This window comes from Sciurus carolinensis, chromosome 16, assembly GCF_902686445.1.
Source record: "Sciurus carolinensis chromosome 16, mSciCar1.2, whole genome shotgun sequence".
Classification (NCBI taxonomy): domain Eukaryota; kingdom Metazoa; phylum Chordata; class Mammalia; order Rodentia; family Sciuridae; genus Sciurus; species Sciurus carolinensis.
This window is the reverse complement of record NC_062228.1, coordinates 7,630,403-7,652,680: the sequence shown is the minus strand read 5'-3', so window position 1 is coordinate 7,652,680 and position 22,278 is coordinate 7,630,403. Positions and strand designations below refer to the sequence as shown.

The window sequence follows — 22,278 nt, the reverse complement described above, 5'->3', positions numbered from 1 at the left end:
CCTGAGACCAAAGAGTGGGCCCTCCCCAGACACTGTCTCTGCCCGCAGCTTGATCGTGAGCTTCGCTCCCTGCAGGACTATGAGAAATAAATTCTGTTGTTCCTGAATCTTGCAGTCAGGGGTATTGTGTTACAGTGGTTTCAACTGCCCAAGATACTCTCCAAAGAGAGATGCCCACGTCCTGATGTGCGGAATCTGTGATTATCACCTTATACGGCAGAACCTGTGAATAAGTCAGGATCTTGAGCAGTTTCTCCTGGGTCATCCAGGTGGGCCTTAGAGCCAATGAAACGCATCCCTCGAGAGAGGCACGGGGACTGAGACACACAGGGAAGAAGGTGGCATGGAGATGACCAGGTGACAGAGGAGAAGGTGCCGTGGAACAGAGAGAGATGTGGCCACAAGCCAAAGAATGCCAACAGTAGCCAGAAGCTGCAAGAGACCAGAAACAGTTTCTAGAACATCCAGAGGAAGCCTGTCCTGCCAGACCTTCAATTCCAGGCCTCCAGTCTCCAGAACTGATAGAGAATAAATTCCTGTTGTTTTAAGCCACTCAGTTTGTGATAATTTGTTGCATCAGTCACAAAGTACAATAGAAGCTTAACCTAATGAGAGAGCGAGAGAAAGAGAGAGACACTGAGGACCGGTGATCAATAGCCCAGCACCAGCACCATAGATGTCCTTCATGGAACACTGTCACCCCCTCGGTGGTGACACAGGCCCGACCTCTGCCCATCTGCACAGTAGACTCCCAGGTTATGAAAACCTAGACGAGGGTCACCAAGCTCTCCATCTGCAGAATGGCAGAGGCCAGGGTCCGGCCTCTTGCTCCTTGGGTCAGATTCCCTTCCTGCAGTGCCCTCTCTGAGCCCCTGTCTCCTCATACCAGGCTGGAATTACAAACCTTGCCGGTCTCCCCAGAAGCAGGGTGGTCCACAAAGAAAAGAGCTCAGAAGACCTGCCGGCCCCACCTCCCAGGTGCTCCAGGCAAGCTCTCCGCTAAGCCCTGGGACTGGTCTCTACAGAGCAGCCTGTGTTGGTGCCACTAAAATAACTGAACAAGCGCCAGAGGTTGCAGACAGGGGTCTTGCTGGAAGCTTGCAGACTCCCGAGGCCCCTGCCCCTCATTGGCATTGACTTGGACCTGGGCCTCCTCAGAGAGCTCCTGGGGGAAGCTCGACTGCTCGCACAAAACACTGCAAATCAGTTTCTGTCAGGGTCACTCACCTCCCGTGTGCCTGGTGTCCCCCACCCCGACTGCGAACAGGTTCTTCCTTCTGTAAGCAGAACCGTCTGACCCAACTCCAGCGTGGTGTTTGCTAGGGCTGCTGTGACAGGCGCTGGTAATCAGGGCTTACCAAACCAGCCGGGAGGCCAGGAGTCCTAAAGGAAGGTGGCAGCGGGACTCTGCTCCCTCTGGAGGGTCTGGGAGCCACTCCGTGCAGCCTTCCCAGCTCCTGGTGGTGGCCTGTGGTCCTCGGTCATCGTTGCCTTGTATCTACAACATTCCTGCTTCCGTCCCTGTCTTTTCTGTCTCCACCCTCGCCTCTCCTTAGAGACACTAGTCATTAGATTTGGGGTCCACCCCACGCCAGTATGACCTCATCTTGGCCACGTATGTCTGCAAAGCCCCTATTTCCACAAGGTCACCTCTAAGGCTCTGGGGAGACTCCACTAGTCTCCACGGGTCTACCCGCAGCTGGCAACAGGTCTTTTCTGCTTTTCTATCGGCAGTAAATCTACAAGAAATCTTGGTTTGGCCCCCAAATGGGTAGGCCTCATGGCTTTCAAGGCCTAAGCTAGATTTTCCTGATTGATAAATTCTCACTATTCAAATCTCCTGGAGACACCGCGAACCCCAGCCCCAGCATCGGTGCTGAAATTATGCTGAGTGTCAAAATTACATCAAACAACTGAACTTATTTCCACCAGAAAAATTTGATTATTTCACTTTGATTTACATGGCGTTTTTTTTTTTTTCCCTCTCTCCTACAAACGCTGACTTGGAAATTCCCTTCGGCGCTGGACAACGAGGAGCAGACTGTCTCCGATGGGAAAGGAAACTTTCATTATATTTGATACCATATTTTTCTCTCCTTGATTTGAATGTTATAATTGGATTGGTGAGATATTTATTAGGAACTCTGTGTTTTTTTCCCCCCGACTGCTCGAAGGGTGTCTCTTAATTTGTTTCTCTCTTTGGAGTTCTGAGAAGTGGCTGTGAGGTATTATTCCCATTGAAAGAAACTCATTTCTTTCAAACATTTATTTAAGGGTGTCATTTTCTTAATAATTCTGAGGATAATTCTGAATAATTTCCACCACCACTGCAATTTTTCACTTCAATGAAATATATGTCACCTGTCCCCCGCTGGTTCCCCTCCCACTGGCCCATCAGTTGTAAGGGCTAGTCACTCAGGCAGTGGCTATGGTAGAAGCAGTACTGACCTGAGAAACCTGGAGAGTTCCACCACCTTGACCATGGACTGGCCTCAGACAAGCCTGCTCGCCTCAGTTTCCCCATTCACAAAATAAGGGGGTCAGACATCTTGAGCTGCCTCCGAATTTTTAAGCCTTCTGCTCCATCTGACTCCAGCGGTGAGAAGAAGATGTAAACAACAGGCTGAAGCTCACAAGCTCAGTCAGTGGGTGTGTGGAGAGGGCAGGGTCCATTGCAGGGACCGGAGGGAATGCCATGGGCCAGGGAAATAGCCTATGTGCTCTTTGAGGTGGTGGTTGTATGGGGGCGAACCTTCCACCAAAATTCATCCCACTGTGCACTTCATCTACACACATCTTCTTATGTCTCCAGGTGTTGATGAAGAGGCTACCTGCTCTTATCAAAGGAATTGGCTCTGTGTGTGTGTGCGCGTGTGCATGTGTGTATATGGAGACTAGGGGACCCTCTAATGTTTTCAAGGACTAGCCTGGTAGGACTGTCTGAGTGCTCACGTTCCAGGGACAATGTTCCAGAGAAGGGCAGCTTGGGTTTGTGACTGGCAGGAGCTCAGGAACCAGCTTGCCTCTGAAGGACCTTGAAGGAAGAATGTCCAGTACCCTATTAAGTTTGCCCTTCATTTTTGCCAGTCTCCTTGCTTATATTCTATGTGCTCACTTAACAATTTTTTTTATTGTCTACAAAGTTCTAGAAACTATGCTAAGCAGCTATTTGATTAAAAAAAATGTTTACTGCAAATTCAAGTAAATAAAACTCTCAGAGATGGAAAACCTAAGTACTGTGGTCCCCAGTTTAAAATCCCTCCTTTTGGAGATGCTTTGCAGTGCTGCACTGAAATCCATAGTCACACTATGGATACCACTGTGGCTTTTCCATGGATACCTCTGTGACTGGATTCTCTGACTCTCACCAGGGAGTGAATTCCTTTTAATCTTTGCTTGAAGAGGAACTGCTTTGTTTTCTCTTCTTGGACAAGGAAAATCACATGACTGATTCTGCTTCCCTTTTCACTTTGGTCACCAGGAAGCTCAGTGCCAAATGTGTGGCCCCCCAATCAGAGCTACTGTGTAGAATTGTTTGGTCTGCAATTTTGCCTCATGATCACTCCCTAATCTTGACCTCTTTTTATGGTGTGTGATTCCACCATCCTTTTATTTTTAGGTTTTTTTTATAGTTCTTAAGCACTGTTGTACTTTAATATCCCATGAACCACTTATGAAATTAGCTTAAGTTTTAATAAATAAGTAAAATAATTAAATCAATGATTTCTGTCTCTGACATATTATCTGGTATATTGTGGGGAAGCAGTAAATGTCTCCCTTCAAGTAAGGTTGAACTTTTCCTCTTAGGATCTTTTAGATACTATCCAGCAGAGGGTGCTTCCTAGAATTAGGTACCTAGATATGACTGTTTGCCTTCTGTGTGGGCCATGTCCATTTGGCTGTTTCACTGTAGCCCACATCTAATATAAGCTGAGGCATCTGAAATCCTTTTCAGAAAGCAGCAGGGCAGAACACATGAGCTTACAGTTCGGGGTTGCTTCCGCCTCCGCCTTTCACCCTGTAGCTGGCAGCCTGCACCTGGCGCCCCTCTCTCCTCCGCCCCTCCAGTAAGCACACTGCCGAAGGAGATAAAGCTCTGGACTTGGACAATGAAGCCCTGAATTCTCATTCAGGCTCTCGGAGCTGTATGACTTAGACAATTACTAACCTGGTGGAGCTTTTGCTTTCTTATCAGGAGGAAATGACAAGTTTCTTAACTTGTAGGACTACTTTGAGGATTAAATGAGAATCACATGCAACTCACAGAGCAAGCACAGTGTCCGGTGCAGAACAATCACCCAATAATTCTCAGCTGAATGGTTCGAGGGAAGGATGGGTGATGGATGGATGGAGGAGGAACAGATGAGTGGATTAATGGATGACTGGATGGATGAATGGATGGATGGAGAATAGATGGAGGATGGATGGAAGGATGAGGGATGTATCGATGGGTGCATGGTTGAATGGATGGGTGGATGGAGGATGGATAAGTGAATGGATGAACAGTTGAATGGATGGATGATGGATGGATGGGTAGATGGATGGATGATGGACAGATGGGTGGATGAGGGATGAATATAGCATGAGACTATGCCCAGACAGCGCAATGCCATACATCAGGCACAGGGATCTGTTCTTTATGTTTTCTTGCCACAGTTTGGAGGGGACAATGTTCCCTTTCCACACATTTCCTATTGTAAAACTATGACGATGTGTGTGCATGTGTGTGTGTGCACACACATACAGCCATAGAGTGGGTTTTCAGTTTTGTTCGGCGGCTCCTGCATCTGCCTTCTTGGAGTCTGATCACTTGCCAGCATTCACAACAATTTTTAAAACTCAGAAAAACAAACGGAAAGGATGACCAAGAAGCAGCATGTCAAACATACATCTTATCTAAAGGGTGAGCTATTTTTTAATTCATTTCCAAACTCAGAATTCCAAGTAGGGGGAAAACAGGCAGAAGATGTTGATGCTGACCAAATTTCTGTCTTATAGCAGTGACATTTTTCTTTTCTGGAAAACAACCTGAAATCATGCTTTGAAGTGTAATCTGGAAGGTCAGAGCCCGCGTCCGTTTTGCTGTGCCCGAGGCCCCAGTACGATGAGGGAGTGAGCCCTCTGCCAGAGTTTTCTACTGGGAGGTGAAGATGTGGAGGCTTTCGTGTGTTTTTAAGACTACTTTGTCCTTGTCCCTCAGTCATACGAGAGGGGGGAAGTTTGTCAAAGGAGGAAGATTAAAATTTATAAAAAGACCACAGAAAAAGGGACCCGTTGTTCCTAGGGAAGAGTCTCCCGATCACCAGTTTGTCCGGAAGCGCTTGCTTCCTGTCCAAACCATACAGCTAGGGCAACGTCCACTCCCACACTGGACAGGGTGCCAGGACCTGGGACTAGGGGCAGGGCCAGGACAGAGAGAGGTGTTCCAGCAGTGCTGGCTGTGGAGCCAAAGGTCAGCCTGTTAAGAGTGTCCAAGGTGGTCAGCAAGATCTGGCGAATGGGAAGGCCGGGTCTGCACCCGGTATCTCTGTGACCAGGATGTCAGTAGAGGGCTAGAAGACCTGAGTACATGAGGCCACAGGGACAGGAACCAGAGCCAAAGTGGAGAAGCACAGTCAGTGGACTGAAGGAAGCTCTCGCAACATGGTAGACCCAACACCAAAAAGAGCGGCCAGAAGGGATGGAAGGAGAAGGCAACGAAAGAAGTGAAGGAGCACCGTGGAGAAGGGAGGAAAGGAAGAGCAGGAGTGAGAAGACAAGAGGAGACATGGCCTCTGGCATCCTGTTTCCTGGGCTTCAGGGGAGGATGAGTCTCCTTCGCAGCCCGTTGATTCCCCAAAGTGAACACCTCAGTAAGAAAGAGATTTCTTGCAGTTAGACTGATGCCAGTCAAAGTAGATGAAACTAAAATTTACTCAGTCACCAGCGACTGTCCTGCGTCCTTTCTTTGCGTGTTGCTTTTAGGATGTCCTGGAATGCGGGCACCTTCTGTAGCCCACTCATTGCTAAGGCAGCTGAATCTCAGTAGTCAAGGCTCCTGGGTTCCGTGGGGAAGGATTCAGGGTTCCACCTGAGCTCTCACTCTCAGACTCTCCACGTGAACAACCAGTCACAGTGCCTTTGACAAGCAAAGCAGCAACTGAAGATCCTGACCCCACGTCCATCTGGTGAGGGTCTTCTGTGTGGGACGCTGAAAGCCCATTTCAGCAGCAGGAATGTGGGCAAGGCCTGAAGCCAGCAAGAGCCTACAGAAGAAATGGAAGATGGGGCCATGTCGGTCCCAGGAGAGCCACCCAGAGCAAGGCCCGGATGAGGTCCCGGATGGAGCTCTGTGGTAAGGGCTGGTGGGAGCTCAGTCAGAGCCACACTCTGCCTCCAGAGGTGTGGGGACTGAGCGAGCTATGGGAGACCATTGGGTGAAGGGACCAAGGAGGTTACAGCTGAAGGAGCCAAGAAGAGAAGCAGGGGAGGACATGGAGAGCCCCTAAGGTCGCCACAAGAGATTGGGATTTGTTTTTAGCAGGAATGTACCTGGAGGGTTGGGAGCAAAGGACCAAAACTGTGTGTAGCCTGGTTTATGGGAACTTTGATACATTGGTTTCAGTCTTCCTATAAACCCAGAACCTCTCTCATAAAGAAAGCCTATAAAATTATCCATCTATCTGTCTATCTACCTATCTATCTATCCACCCATCTATGCTGTTTATATGTTCTGGTGGAGATTTACTTAAAAATAGACTGCATATTTCATTAACTTCTCTGCATCTTGCTTTCCTACCCAGCAATGTACTTGGAACATCTCTAAGTCAACTGATGAGCACATAAGTCAAGATACCAGGTGCTGTGAAATATCCCATTTTATTAATCATTTCATAAATATTTTATTTTTCAAAGGTTTTATGTGATTCCATTTGGCGAATATATAAAGTACCTAATTATTACTACCTTAAAAACATGGATGTGGATTTCATAGAAATCTCATTTTTTTTTTTTTTTAAGTGGGGAAAGGTTCTGTTTGGAGATGGCCACAGCCATCAGTCATGGGAGGGTGATGGCTCAAGTCAGAGCAGGAGAGACAGGGACAGAAACCAGGGCTGGGGAATGGGGTCTGCACCAGGGGGAGGTGAGGTCCAGCCCTGCAGCTGCCCCTGGAGGGAGGGGAAGCAGTTCTGTGCGAGCCCTTAGCCACTGTGTGGGGGACCCTGCTGGCTCCTGCAGATGCTGCCTCCTGCGGCCACCACGTCTGGACTCTCCAGCAGTTCTCATGCCCTCTGGCTTCTGTTGGGTTTGCCAATGGGGAGCCCTGGTGGGAGCAGAGACAAAATGAAATCTGGGTATTTATTTCTGATTCCCTCCCTCCCTGCAGGGTCTCCAGTGAGAAGCCTCCTCCCAGTGTTTATCTCCTCTGGTCACAGTACCTACTTTTGCATCTCAGGCCAGGACTGTAACAACTGTGTCCGGCTCTGGCTCGGGTTGCTGGGCAGAGCCTCTGCTCCCTTACCCTGCATTCTCTGTATCTGCTCTCTGTAAAGGTTCCCAATTGCCTCCTCCAAGGGTGGCTGCTCTTTCCAGCCAGGGCTCATCTGAACAACGGCTTCACTTTCCTACCATATCCGGTCAGTTCCTCTGTATCTGTGGGCATGGCTCCAGGACCCCCTTCGGATACTCAGATCTCTTACATGAAGTGGTGTAGGATTTACCCATAACCTCTGTGCATCTTCCTGCAGAGGTTGGATCATCCCCAGATTACTAGGAATACATGATGCAATGTGAATGCCGTATAAACAGTTGTTATATTGTATTTTTTTGTGGAATAATGACAAGAAAAAAGTCTGCGCATGTTCAGTACAGAGGCAATGTAAAAATATGTATTACCGATCCACACTTGGTTGCATCCATGGATGTGGAATCTGTGGATTTGGAGGGCTGACTTTAAAAGGTGCATATGTGAGCGTAAGTGTGAGCGTAACATAACGCATGACGGAAAACCTTACACAGAAAGGTCAAATTCAAACGAACCTTAAAAACATGCTAAATGAAAGAAGCCAAACACAAAAGGCCACGTTCCGCATGATCCAGTTCACATGAGTGTCCAGTGTAGGCAATCGGAGTCCTAGAGACAGAAAGTAGATCGGCGGCTTCCAAGGGAGGGGTGGGGGGAGGTGACTACTAGTGGAGATGTGGTTTCCTCTGGGGTGACAAAAATGAGCTGGAACTAGGTTGAGGCCCTGGTAGCCTGACGTCGTGAACGCAGCAGAGGCCACTGAATCACACACTGTAAAGCGGATTATTTTATGCTGTATGAATTTCACCTGAATCCCCAAAAATGAGTAAGTGAGGTTGGTGGTAGCTGCCAGACCCTGCCCTTTACATTTAGGTCCTTACAAGCACCTTTCAAAGTTCACACCCTTCGCAGTGGGTGGCATGGTCCTTGTCATCAGGCTTTGTCACCACATCGGTGACGTGTCTCCGAGGTGCAGTGGTGACAGTGCAAACCCCTTCTGCTCTAAGCAGAAACAGAACAAAAATAGGACGTGTCTTGGCATAAGGGAAACTGAGTCCACACCAGCACTGGTGTCTGAGAAAGCCTGGGGTGGCCTCCCCAGGTTCTGAGGGCAGCGCTGCAGCCGGAGGTCCCAGTCCTGGGGAGAGGCCTTTGTGCCCCCTCCGCCCACTTGGCCAGAGAGTGTGAATGTTTACACAGCTTGGCTGGCAAGCGTGTTGGCAGCCTGGGCCTTGCTGGATGGGACTCGGGGCCCTGCTGGGCTTGGGGGCCAGCTCTGAGAGGCTGCTCCTGCCTTGCCACCCGTCTTCCCGTTCCTGGCTGGCCGTGGCCAGGTCTGGGCCAGCATGAGGCAGGAAAGACCCGGGGGTGTTGGCCAAGCCTCTAGTACCTTGGCCAGAGCAGGCAGTTCATTCGCGTTGGGGCCCGGTCTTGGCGGTGGAGGCCTGGCCCACCATTACTCTGGGGACATGTGTTGTTGCAGGGTCTTCCACAAAAGGACCAAGCCTGTCTTTTTTCTTTGGTTCTGATGGGGTCCCTTCCTGCCAGGGCCTCCTCTGTCTGCTGTGAGAATACACTTGGCAGAGTTGGCATCCAGCATTCACGGGACAGCAAGGGAGAAGAAGGACATTGGAACACCCAGGCAGGAGACTGCAGCTGAAGGGCGTGACAGGGTGCCGACCTGGAGCAGGAGCCACGCCTCGGCCCCTGAATTGATTTGGACATAGCAGGGCAGTTGCCAGGGAAGGTTCTGGAAGGGAGTGCATAAGGCAACCCTGCCATTCCCTGGCTGTGCAGTCTCAGGAATGCTATTGGACTTTAACCCACTAAGTTCCAAGTTTTCTACTCCATGACTATTTCAATGAAATTGACACAGGCACGTTAATATAGGTTGGAAATCATAACCTAAAGCTTGTTTATTATTATATTAATTTATTTTAATTCATATAGGTAGAATAAAATTAAGATATTATTGTGTTACATAATGATATGTTCTCTAAGTTTTTGTAGGTGTTCCACATCTGGGACCATGGGACAGTGTGGGTTAAGGTGCCTCAGTTTCTTCATCTGTAAAATGGTGCAATGGTACAGGTGTTGGCTGTCAGATAAATCTGTGTAAAGTGCTTAGGGGTATCATGGCCCACGGCATAGAGCTCGGTGAACAGGAACGAGTCTTACTAGAAGTACCTTTACCCTCTCTCTGGCCTCAGAGCTGCATTTGGAATATCAGGCGACTAGAACCATTCAGAGAATCCTCCAAGTGGGAAGCAGAGTTTTGATGAGGGTGCACAACTGTTCCTGGGGGTGGGGCATCTCCCAAGCCTGCTGACCGCCACAGCCACCTTCAGAATGGCTTCTGCTTCCTCATGGGACAGAGACGCACAACTCAGGGGTTCCAGAACGGATGGTCCTGCTGCGTTTGCAATTGAAGGACAATGTGAAGCCACTCTGGGTCCTATTTACTGTCACGCCCACAAGGCTTGTGACCTAGAAACACACATAGCGTGGGACAGCATCATGGTGTGTGACCTGTGCAGTCACACAGGACACTGCACCTGGGAGTTTCCTGTGCATGGAAAGCTCTGCTGCTGTCATTTTCGAATTTTAAAAATTCTTGGACACAAGGCGCAATATTTTGCACTGGGCCCTGCACCTTGGGCAGCTGGTCATTCCTGAGCACTGGTGTTCCCCCCAAGGTCGCCACTGTCCAAGAGTGGGACGTGCTCGTGTGTGAGCATGCGCACATATGTGCATGTTCCTGTGCATGGCCCTGGGCGGGGAGGGATGCTTCTGCATTTTAAGTTACTATACGTGAGGAGACACCTCTATTACCAGTCACTGCAGAAGAAGCACAGCTAATTATGAGCCGTCTCCAAATGGGCCACCCCTCGGAGCGGAAGCAGCCAACCCAGGGCAGCAGCGGCTGGGAGGCTGGGGAGCAGCGGGCGCTGACTCAGGAAGATCTCCAGCGCACGCGGACGGTGATTTGTCTTTGCTTCGCTCCTGCATCTCTTGCAGATGATATATGAATCGCCTTATTTACCTTTTCCCTCCAAACCTTCTCCTTTATTATTTTTATTAATGTCATGCCAACCCTAGAAAGGTGTTTTCTTTGCAAAAAAGAAAAAAGTGGGGGGAGGGGAATAATCCCCTCAACACCTCATTCTCAGAGCAGAGGGAACATATTTTTTAAAAATAATAATATTTGTGCTTGTGTATGTGTGTGTGTGAGACAGAGAGAGGGAGAAAAAAGCTAGAGAGAGAGAAGTTTAAATGGATTAGTTATAGGAGAGTCCAAAATCTGAATATAAATAGTAATAAATTCAGGTCTTTATTTCGGAAAAGAACAGATTACCCAGCAAAGTTTTATTATCTTTATTGACAATGAAAACATGGCTGCATTTATCGCATTTTAATTTTAAAAATAAGAGAGACGTAGAGTGCAGTTAGAGCCAGGAGGGAGAGGCAGCACCGTGTCTTGCAGTGCACACTCGCTGGGCTCCCAACAGCTTGACCTGCTGTGTGTTTGTGTTTGTGTGTGAGTGTGCACGCGTGCACAGGTGCCTGAGCATGCACACCATTGATTGTGTGCTCAGAATTTGGCCCTCAGTGAACCTCAAAGAACACAAAACTCCCTCTGAGAAATGTGTCCCCATTTGCAGAGGATGAAAGGGAGGCTTGACTTGGCCACCTGCACAGGGCTCTCTGCAGAGGCAAGGTTGCAGCCGGGGTCCGCGCAGCCTCGGAGTTCCTGTGCCTCGGTTCTAAATATCCACCCTGGCTGTGTCTGTGAACATGAGCCACCTTGATTAGCTGTGACAAAATAGACACAGACTGACTCTAACCAGCGTGCTGATCCAGGATGAACACGACATCTCAGGGGACAGAGAGGTGAGATGTGAGTGGGCCAATCTGTCCCCCAGAGCACAGGTTCTCCTGTCGTAAGTTCCTCTTGACTATTACCGGTGACCGGGAACTTACTACCTGTCAAGGCAGCTTCTTCAGATCCCAAGGCTCCTTGAGACCATCTGTTTTGACCTTGAAAGGTGGGCCTTTGCTCCTTTGCCCTTGGATCCTTGGATCTTGTCTTCAGCACAAGGATCCTCTGTCCCTGGACTGTCCCCATCTCCAGTCAGAGCCCCCTCCAAGCTCTCAGTTGTTTCTTCCCCCAGCCAGTTGCCAGTTCAGGCAATGGAAGAAACACAGCGTTCCAGCTTTGCCCTGCCACACATGACTTTTGGGGGTACATTCCTGGGCCAGAAGGGTCATAGGGTTCATACCCCACAAGGCCTCCTGAGGTGGAAGACAGCTTGGTCTTCAGACCGGGAGCCATCCCAGGTGGCCTGGGAGGAGCAATGAGGCCCCACCTCCACCCGCATTGGCCTTCTGAGCCCCTCTCTCCTGAGAAGCAACCTCCCTTTACCTGCTCATCAGTGACCCTTCAAGGATCCTGAGAAGACAAGGCTGCTTAGAAAAACAGCTGCCTACTGGCTTCCAGATCATCCATAACTGAATGTGAGAAAAATAATAGCAAAGACACATCCCAAAGAAGCAGGTGTGCCCACATCAGGTTTGTGTCAGGAAAAGAGGTGTTGATTTAATTCCCCAGCCCATGAGGATCAGGGCCGTGCAGTCCCCAGATGGGTCTCTCCGCACGTGCTGGCCACCTTCACACGCTCAAGCATCAGGCGGCTGCAGATGTCAAGGTGGGGTGAGGTGCAGGACAGAGATGCAGACTGCCCCCAAGCTGGGTGACCACAGGGCTCCGTCTGCCCAGAGGGGTGCTGTTCACCTTTCCCGTTGTGCAGAGGCGCCCGGAAGGACCCCCACAGCAGTACTGCACGTGTGTGGCCGCATGCGTGGGCTGTGCAAGCACACACTCCCACCTGTCGCTGGCCACACTGGACAGGCCCTGGAGCTGGGCAGCAGCCCCTGTTCTGAGCACCTGAAGCTTATCAATAGCAGACAGAACTCAGCTTGCAGAGCTGGGGGAACTGGATTTCAGGATTTCAAAACGAGGTTCTGCAACTGACCAGCTATGTGGCCAAGGGTATGTCACAGAGCCTCCCTGAGTGCCAACCAAGCCCCCGGGGGGACCTGGAGAGTAGTAAACAATGGTCACCTCACAGAGTGTTAATTAGGCCTTGACATCACGTGAGTCCAAACCCCAAGCCATTCCTGGAGCGCTGTTGATATTTAAGGGAACAGAGCATCTGGGGAACTTGCCCCACAGCCGAGGGTCCACACATGGGAAGGAATCTAGCAACGCGATGGTGAACATGGTTCTCCAAAAGCTTGGGAAGCCAATCCCAGTTCGACCTTTTACCAGTCATGGGATCCCAGATGAGTTACTAACCTGCCGGAGCCTCTGTCTCCTGCTCTGTGGAGCAGAGGTGGTAGAAGCACCTGCCTCCCGAGCTTGCCGTGAGGATTCATGGAATGAATTAACGAAAGTGCTCAGCTGAGAAGCTGCTGTGTGGGATGTCCTCGACATATACCAGCTCAGAATGCTGACTCGCACCCAGGGCAGGTGCTCCCCGCCAGCGGGCCGGCTGCGCCCCACACAAACTGTCCTGGATCTGAAAACCCGGGTCTTTCTCCACACTGCGCATCTCCCAGGTGAGGAAAAGCACAGCCATAAATCCTCATCGAACGAAAGAACGGAAGCCACCCCAAGAACACCTTCCTCCCCACCCCTCCCCGCAGAAGTGGGCATTGGCTATGGGTCGCTTTCCTTCCCCTACATTTTAGTAAGCTTAATTTCTGAAACGTTTAGCTGTTGTTTTCAGATAAATCCCACTTGTGCTTTCTGGCCCAATCCCTGGGACTTTTCATGGCACGGGGAAGAATACGCTCTGCCGGCTCCTTGGAGAAAAGCGAATGTGTCTCATTGTCTATTCACAGTGCTGTCGCTGGGAAGGGACCTCGAACACGCGCACGCGGCTTGTCAGACTTCCATTGCCTATCATCCAAATGTGGAGTGGAATTCTTTTAAAAGCAGATTGCTGTGCAGCTCCTCTGGTGTCGGGCGGGGAGGGGTTCCCAGGTATGGTTTCATGAATGCTGGTTTGTGAAGATGAGTTGGCATCAAATAATATGAAAGTGCTCACAGCACCCTGCAAATACGGTATATACACAGCATATTCAGAAGAGGGCGTCCTGGAAATTAAAGTCGGTACCGGCTTGCTGCCCAGAGAGCTGGCTTTCCTGGGCATTTCTCTGCACGGTACTCCTGTCGCCATTTTCTTCCAGCAGCATAACTGAAAATGCAGGTTCTAGTGGCAGAGGAATTTGGGTTTGAAACTAGATTTATAACTCCTCTGGATATTTCCCGTCTATCCCTACAGATCCAAACTCCATCTACCCAGTTCTGTGCCCTGGGAGGCTGTGGTAGGTGGCCTTCAGTCACCGGAGAGTCCACTGCTTTCTGAAGGTTGGTGGATTTGGCCAGCTAGGGCGCTGATGGCATGGGCGGCGAGTGGGGTGTAGGAGTGTCTATTCTCCTGGCTCCCTCTCCGGTAGACCGTGCTGCTGCGGTCGCCATTTTCCTTGAAGAAAGCCCTCTCCTTCCCCTACACACTCTCTCCGTCTGACTTAATGGTTCCTTCATTATCCCGCCCCACTTGACTTGAGTGGCACGAGAAATGCCTGTAGTGGGGACGACACTGTCACATCAGTGGCTTCACCTCTCCAAGTCTCAGCTCCCACCTTTGAAAACGGGGCACAGAAAGAGGGCCTGCTTTGCACAGGTGGGAGGATCCACCGAGAGAGGATGCAGGTGATGTTATGGCTCAGCACAGAGCCCACGCTCAATAAAGGGTCACTGTAATTTGTCACCATCGCCACCATCATTTGCTTAGATATCCAGGCTGCTGACCCTCGTCCCTCGTCACTCAGATCTTTGTCTGGGATGGAGATTAGTGCCATTTATCAAAATGTTTCTGGCTCTCCTCCTCCCAGGCAAGAGAGGAGACCGGATTCCTGCGCTCTTTACCCTCGGGAACAGGCAGGTGACCATCCTTGTGGATGAGATGCCAGTCAAGTGCAGAAGCACGGGTCAAAGTGATGCCTCTTCATCCAGAGGGTGTCTCTGGGTGACCACAATGAGCTCTGCTAACCCCCACTCAACATGGAACTTGGACAGAACTAAGCCATCTTTTCTGCCCCTCGGGGAGGAACAGAGACAAAGGTGCTTGTTCATGTGACCCTGCACCCAGCTCCTGATCTGCTCCCCTCCTTCCTCCTCTGCTCCCCTCCAGGGCTGGGGACCAGGCAGCAGAGCAGCTGGACCCGCCCCACCTCGGAAGCATGTAGGAGCCAGATGGCAGCACATACCTGTGTCCCAGCCACTGAGGAAGAGAAGGCCGGAGGACTGCATGATCCTGGGGGTTCCAGGCCAGCCTGAGGGACACAGTGAGACCCTGTCTCAAAGAGAGGGGGTAAAAATGGAGAAGGGCAGCTCATAGAAAGGAAGTCCATGCAGCAGGGCGAACGAGTTCCCACAGAGGAAGAGAAGTCTGAGGGATGAGGAACTGTTTTTACAATGTTACCAAGTGAATAACTTTCCCTAATGCTGAAACCTCGAAGCGCCCTGGGAGTCACCACCTACTCTGTTTTAGGGATACTTAAAAGGATTATCGACTTCTGTTTAGTTTCTGAGAGCCAATGGCAAGGAGAAAAACCTGCCGGGTACCCTAAGTGACTTAAAAATCAGCGCCACTTAAAATGTCCTCTTGACAAAGTAAGTTCGGTATTACCTACAGATAGGAGGTTAAGTAAATGTGCTGAGGTCCCAAAGCTAGCAGTGGGCACGTCATATAACAGGTGAGTATTTTAGCAGACGCTTGTCACATGCTAACTCTGTAGGAGGCTTCCTTAAGACTTCCTGTGGATCAGCACGTGTGTGACGTGCTTGTGAAGTCTGTCTGCGGACACGGAGGTTTTATTGGTCCCATTTGATAGGTGAGAAGACTGATTGGAACACAATCTTCAATATCCAAGGTCTTCTCCACTGTGCAGTGTTTCCCAAACTGTACTCTCTGGAACACAAGGGTCCCACTGATCTATCCAGGGCAAGGGAAGAGAGAGCAAAGGCCTTATGCCAAGCTCTTGCCCCTGTCTTAGAGCAACTAACTCCTTGTATTCTTTATTGGTTTTTATTTATGTTTTAGGAGATTTTCTTTAAAAGCAATTTTGCAGGAAACACCTTCCTCACTGAATCTTCCAGCATTCTCTCTGTGGAATCCCCACTTTTCTTTCTGCAGGGCCATGAAACACTGCTGGTTTTTATTTTTGTTTGTTTGTTTGTTTGCTTTGTTTTTTGTTTGTTTGTTTGGTTGGTTTTTTACTGTGTTTCAGCCATCTGGCATCTGCTGGTATCTGCCAGACCTTTATCAGTCTACACTGTAGATTCCAAAACCACCAAGGTCTCAGTTCTGATCTTAGCTCCTTGGCTCTGAGGTTGAGCTACCCGGGCCAGATTTTCTCTTTTTTCAGATGAAAATCACGAAAACCAACCATTTTCAACCAGATTATGGTCTAAAATCACCAAAACATACCGATAGGGAAACATCTAGAGATGAGGGGCTGCCCAATCCTACATGAGTCCTGGGTACATCCCTCTCTCTGTCCCGTCCACCTTGCCTGTATGTCATTTAAGTTAATTACTTATTTTCTTAATTTGGACTGCTTACCCAAAGGACTCTGGCAGCAGACTTACATTACATAATTTACACAGCAAATAAAGGTCAAATAGTGAGGTGCTAGCCTTCCACCCAACCTCCAAGACTTGGCGCCCCCTTTACACTGCAGGGTTGGAAAGATGTGAGGACACCCGCATCTCTAACTCCAGGGTGGGGCCTTTCTACCAGGACCTATGACTCTGCCTCTATTGTCCATCATCTCAACAGAGCTGTCCTCAAAGAATCAAAAGCCACCACCGATCTCCTCAAAGTGCTACCAGTTCATCCTTTATCTAGAACCCTATCCGCAATGACTCTATGCTGGACGTCCTAGTATGCTTTACAGACAGGAACAGTTTGCAGTGTCTCCCATTTGACAGATGGGGAATAGAGACTTAGAGGATGAATCTTTTGCCCAATGTGACCTTGCTAGGAAGATAGGATCCCACTGCACAGCCTATGCATGACCACCAAAGACATCCAGACTGGTCCTTGGGGAATCCCTTGGTGGCGACATGGAGCTCAGTCATCCTTCTCTGGACAGCTCTTCAGGGAGCTCTCCTGGCTGGCTGTGTGCTCAACACAGCGTTGAGCTTGATGGATGGATCTTGTGGAACTCTCCGGGGGAAGCTGAAAACCCCCAGTGAGCTCTTAATCAACAGACCATGGGGAGTAGTGATGAGGAACATGGGTTCTGCAGCCAGTGGGCTTGCATTTGACCCTGAACCAACTCTGACCAGATGCCTGACTTTGGGCAAGTTACTTGATCTCTCTGTGCTTCATTTTTCCTCATTCATGAAATGATTATAGTATTACCTGACATAAGGGTATCATGAGGACCAAAGTGACGTATAAAAAACACAGAGGACAGTGCCCGGCACATAGTAGGTGCTTGCTAAGTCTTAGCATCATTAATTTTATTATATGCATAAAAACTATGAACTTCTAGAAGTGGAAAGCCCATGGATCTATCACACACCTGGATGTGAGAATAATATTACTAATAACTTTACAAATGCCTCATAGTTATATTTTACTTTCCAATGTTTTTCATGCCTATTTTCTTAGTTGATCTTCAAAATTCCCCATAGTAAGGCTCTCACAATCCTCCTGTTTATATACACAGGAACCAGAGAAGTTCAGTGACTTTCCCAAAGCTGTACAGCACAAACTGGCAAACCTGCATTGTTGCTCAGAACTCATGAGACCCAGAAACAACCATGTGACCTCTCCAGGGACACTGAACACAGAGGAACCCCTGAGAGGTGGGGTTCAAGATTCCAGGCTCGACGGAGGATTGGCACACTATTACAGCTACAGAGGCTGGGTCAGCTCTGCCCAGGGCAGAGCGAACAGCTGGGGTCTGCCACCTGCCTTGTATAAACAGGATGCTCTGGAGAATCTCAACCCCCAACCATGTGTCTGAAGTAGAAGAGCTACTCCCAAGGGCCTGAGGTCCCTGCCTTCCGGCAGAGCACGCCAGCTGTTGTCTCGGACACTTCTGGGGAGTTGTCATCCCTGAAGCACGTGCCTTCTCCTCCCCTGCCCGTCTCTCTCCCTCCCTGTCTGCTGTAGTGAAAAACCCAGTCCCTTATCTCGTGTCATTGCTAACCATCCCCTGACCCTCAGGGACCAGGAGGGCTTGTAGCAGGTGACTTGGCAATGCTGTTCTCCTTCCCAGATGTCCTGCCTGTGGTTCGCAATGCTGTCATTGTGTTGGCTCATCCTTCCGGTCCTAACCCACGGGCTGAGGTACCGCTGAGTTCCTCCAGGGCTGTATTCACAGCACAGGTGGCCGGCGGTGGTCCTATGTCCTGTGGCCAGGTGGGAAAAGGATCCGGAGCCCTGGAGGAGCCTGACCACATATCCATCTTCACCTGTCCCTCCTGGCCTGGCTGTGTGTCCGTCCTCCAAGGGAGTATGACTCTCCCCTTCCCCAACCAGAGCGGAAGTCAGAGGCCCAGGGAGAGACGAAGCTGCCTTGGAGTAATACCCCTGGTGCAGTCACTGATACTTTGAGCCCAAAGGGTCCCAGGCAATACTGCAAAGAGCTTAGCCTTTTCTGGTTGCTGGGCGTGTGCGGCGGGCCCTTCGGCCAGGCCTGCCAACTCTCCCGACTTCCTCTCTTGCACTTTTGTGTCTTCCAATTCTGACTCCACCTAGCAGCTGGGTGATCTTACACGAGGATTCAGATCGGGTCACACCCTGACTCCAGCCCTTCGAGGGTTTTCAATTCCTCCGCGAAGAACTGAAGTTGTCACTGTGGCCCAAGGGACCTGTTAGCCTCTGGCCTGATTTCCTACCACGATCGCTTCCCGCCACCCCTGCAGCCGAGCCCAGCTCTCCCCACCTCTCCAAGCTGCCCAGACCGGAGCTCTGGCTGCCCCTCCTGCACCCGCAACTCCTCGCTTCCTTCCCTGACCTGCGGGTTCTGGAACCTGGATATATGCCTGGAAAGGGCTTCTCTTATTTACTGTCTCGCTTCCGTGTCCCCAAACAGGGGCCAATGTGAGAGCATAACACAGTTCCTGGCACTGAGAGAGCAGAGGAGAGCATCAGCTTCTGTGCCAATCAGATCTGGTGTGTCGCAACCCTGTCCTTGGGTGATCTGGGGCCACTTCACCTACCTGCACAAGCTTGTCTCCAGGGCTGGCAGCAAAGGCAGGACACCGGGGCTGCCCAGCTGCCGTGATGCTGCTGCTCCTCAGGAGCAAGGATCAGCGCTGGAGACTCCCGTGTGCCAGGACCTGCCCGGCGCCTCACCTGCTACCAACTTTCATCCTTGCAACAGCCCCAAGGAGCTACGGTTTTTCACTGTCTACGTTAGATGAATAAACTGAGGCTCGCAAAGTTTGGATGACTCACCCACGATCACTGCGTTAGGCCTGCCTGAGTTCCTCCTGGTCACTGTCTTTCACTTTCCTCTAGGATTCCAGGGAATAATGAGTTGAAAGCAAGGACACACGGGAAGGGCTCAGACATTGTTCAGAGGGAGAGGGATGCAGATGGCCGGAGGGAGCTCTGTGCTCAAGTGGCCAAGATCCTACACCCCAGCTCTGCCACCGACACTTCCCTGTTTACTTTTAGTTAATAAAATCATAAAATATCATTGGATCCTAATGGGAACCCACGGGGGTTAATTACATGGTAGAGAATTGTCCTGGAGCTTCACCACTGTTGGTTTAATAGATGTACCTTCCGAAAAAGATATATAGCACACGGGTCTGTACAGAGGAAAAGGAAGATCCTCCAATGCAGATGAGGGAAGGGAAAAGTCCCCACTCAGCATTCAGCCTGCCATTAATCCTCAGGACACGTTTCCTGCAGGATCTCGGGGTTCTTCCTGCTGTGGACTCCAGAATTCTAGGACTTGAGGCTTCCAGCCAGAGCAGTCTCCCCAACCACCCTGTACAAGAGACTCCTTGCTCCTTCTAATCCAAGTCTCCGAGGGGAAAAAAAAATCTTCTCACCTTCTGCAAATATCAACACCATCTATTTACCGATGGTGGGTCATGTCTTTCCAGCACAAAAACCTCCAATCAGATTGTATCCCCGTGACTCAGTTTCCTCATGGATATACAAAATGGGATAATTCTGTGATTTCAGTTAAGACAGCTCATTTCAGGTGTACTGGATAAAATGTAGCATGAGCCAATGGTTTCCATGTGCTTTCTATGTGAAAAAGACACCATACTCAGTGCTCAGACAATTGTCACTTTACCTCACACCCTTCTGTGATCGATGTTGGAACTAGCACCTTCATTTTCCAGAAACAAGGCTGGGCTTCATGGAAATAAGGATAAATAAGATGTGGTCACTACCTCCACAGGGCTCATCTTGGGAGGGAACAGCCAACGAAAATGGCGCTGCAAGAAATAGAGCTCGTGTGGAGATGCTGTGGCTCACGGTGAAGCAAGCGCCCAGTTGGGATCTGAGATGTGTCCAGGGCTAGAGGAAGCAAATCAGATTCAGAGACATTGAACAACAGGCCCAAGGACACACAGCTGTTTAGAGATAGATCCTGGGTTGAAATTCAGGTGGTTTCAGCTCCAAACCATGGAGCCTCCATCGTTTCAGCACCATTTGGTTTTCTCAGTCACGCTCTTGGCTACCGTGGGGTCGAAACCACAGTTCTTTTTACAGAGCCTTCCTATGTGTGCAAGATAGTACTGCTGTGACTCAATACATGTAAGAGGAGTAAGCCTGGACGTGACGGAGGTCCCCTTTCCCGGGCAGAGATCTGAGGGAGCAGATCTGCAGTGCCACCCCTGATTGCTTGCACAGGTGGAAGAAACAGTCAGCTACCAAAACAGCAGCCTTACCACCAACAGCAGTTCATAGACACATGGTGACTGTCCCTGTGCTTGGCACAACCTGAAGCATCAACAGGCATCTAGACATTGCCCCTGCCCTGTGGGAATTGACTGTCAAACCCGGGAGGCCAGTGCACGCACAATCCATCTCTGAAGGCCAAACATAGTGCATGCTGCGAGTGAGGCTCCGGGGTTTGGGGGCGGGGGGAGAGAAGCCTGTGATTAAATCAGAGAAGCTTCTTGGATAGAGATCAGTCCAATGATCGCTTGCTTGCTGGGACTCTGGGCAAGACACTTAATATAGCTGAACATGGTAAGGCTGAATTTGATGAAGGCTCTGAGCATCCGGAACTCCTCGGAGATGCGCGTTTCATAAATATCCCATGGTTGGAGAACTCAGAGTAGTGACAAATCCCTAGGAGTCCCGTGTTTCGATTTCCTGATTCCAAGGAGGGGACACGAGGTCTTCTGCCTCTGTCTTCCCTAGCCCAGAGAGGAGGAAGATGAAATGATGGAAAAGGAATTGTGAGCATTTACTGAATGATAATACTGTTGGAGTCATCATAGAAATACTGCCCCAGGAATTTTCTCTTCTGGCATCTAATTTATTTTAAAATCTTCTTGGGCTTTTCCTGATCCATTGGCCGACACTGTTGGATAGCAGATAGTATTATGATGCTAGAACACAGGGTTTTCCACGTGGCAAACCCACAGGGGTAGATACTTGTCTCCATGACATGTGTCCCTTCCAGTCACGGTTCTAACAGGAGTTCCACACAGGGTCTAAGGGGAGACGGCACTTCTGTGGCTTATCCTTTATGGTGGGTAGAACGAATTCTCTCCAGGGACAGGGAGTCTAGGGGGGTTTTCTCTGCACTAGACCAGACCTCATTATAGGAAATGATGTGGACCCTCCAAAAATCTGAAATGCACTTTCACACTTATTATTTCTTTTGATTCTTCACAACAATCTACGAGCATGAGCTCATTCATTTAAAAACATTTACTACTGAACAGTCACTCTGGCTTGACACAGCTTACACACATCCTCTAGTATACTTAAAATTACCTCTGAATGACCCGTAACACCCAATACAGTGCAAATGGTTGTTATACTGTTTAGGAGATAATGATAAGGGGAAAAGAAATCTGTCCATTCCCAGTATAGATGATTTATTTTTTTATCCAAATAGTAGGTTGAATCTGATGATGCAGAACCCGTGAATACAGGAGGTCCATTGTAAACAGAGAATCACAAAGTAAGATAAGCTAATTCTTAAAACTGCGGTGACGAAGGTAGACTGTAATGAGCTTCACAATGTTAGAAGCTCCACTTCACAGAAGGAGGAAGTGGAGGGAAGAGGGTTAAATGACTCCAGCAAGGTCATGAGTCATGCCCACCATCATCCAGCAGGGCTTGGAGACTAGCAGTCCCAAGGGAAGGAAGGCATTGGTCTAAATAGAAATGATGACTTTTTCTACTTGGAGGGGATTGAAAAGTTTAATGTGGCTTCTTTCTTTGTTTTCTGTGTGGTGAGTAACTCAGTTGAATTAGTCCCGTGCTCATCAACATGGAATGACCTAAAGCCGTGTGATATACCTATACACAACTGTCCTGCAGATAGCAGGATTTCCCAGCCACTCGAGCCGATGCAGGCCCTGGGGGATTTGGAGAGCTTTTGAAGGGTCTCCCTGGCATCCAACTGTGTCCATCAGCATCTCCAGTTGCTTTTCCTCCTTGATAAAAAACCCTGATCCCGTTGGGGTCAGTTTCAATGGA

The 22,278-nt window shown here is 49.6% G+C and overlaps 1 protein-coding gene across 3 annotated transcripts in view; it reads right to left on the bottom strand.

The window, feature by feature from the left end:
- Positions 1-22,278, bottom strand: part of Maf (MAF bZIP transcription factor) — a 311,104-nt gene that overhangs the window by 226,899 nt on the left and 61,927 nt on the right. Inside the window, exon 3 of one of the 3 annotated variants that reach the window (XM_047527382.1) lies at positions 7,285-7,303. The exons of the other annotated variants lie outside the window; for them this stretch is intronic. The gene's annotated coding sequence lies outside the window, so the exon portion shown is untranslated. Of the gene's footprint in view, positions 1-7,284; positions 7,304-22,278 lie in introns of those variants that run through there. 3 annotated transcript variants of the gene reach the window in all.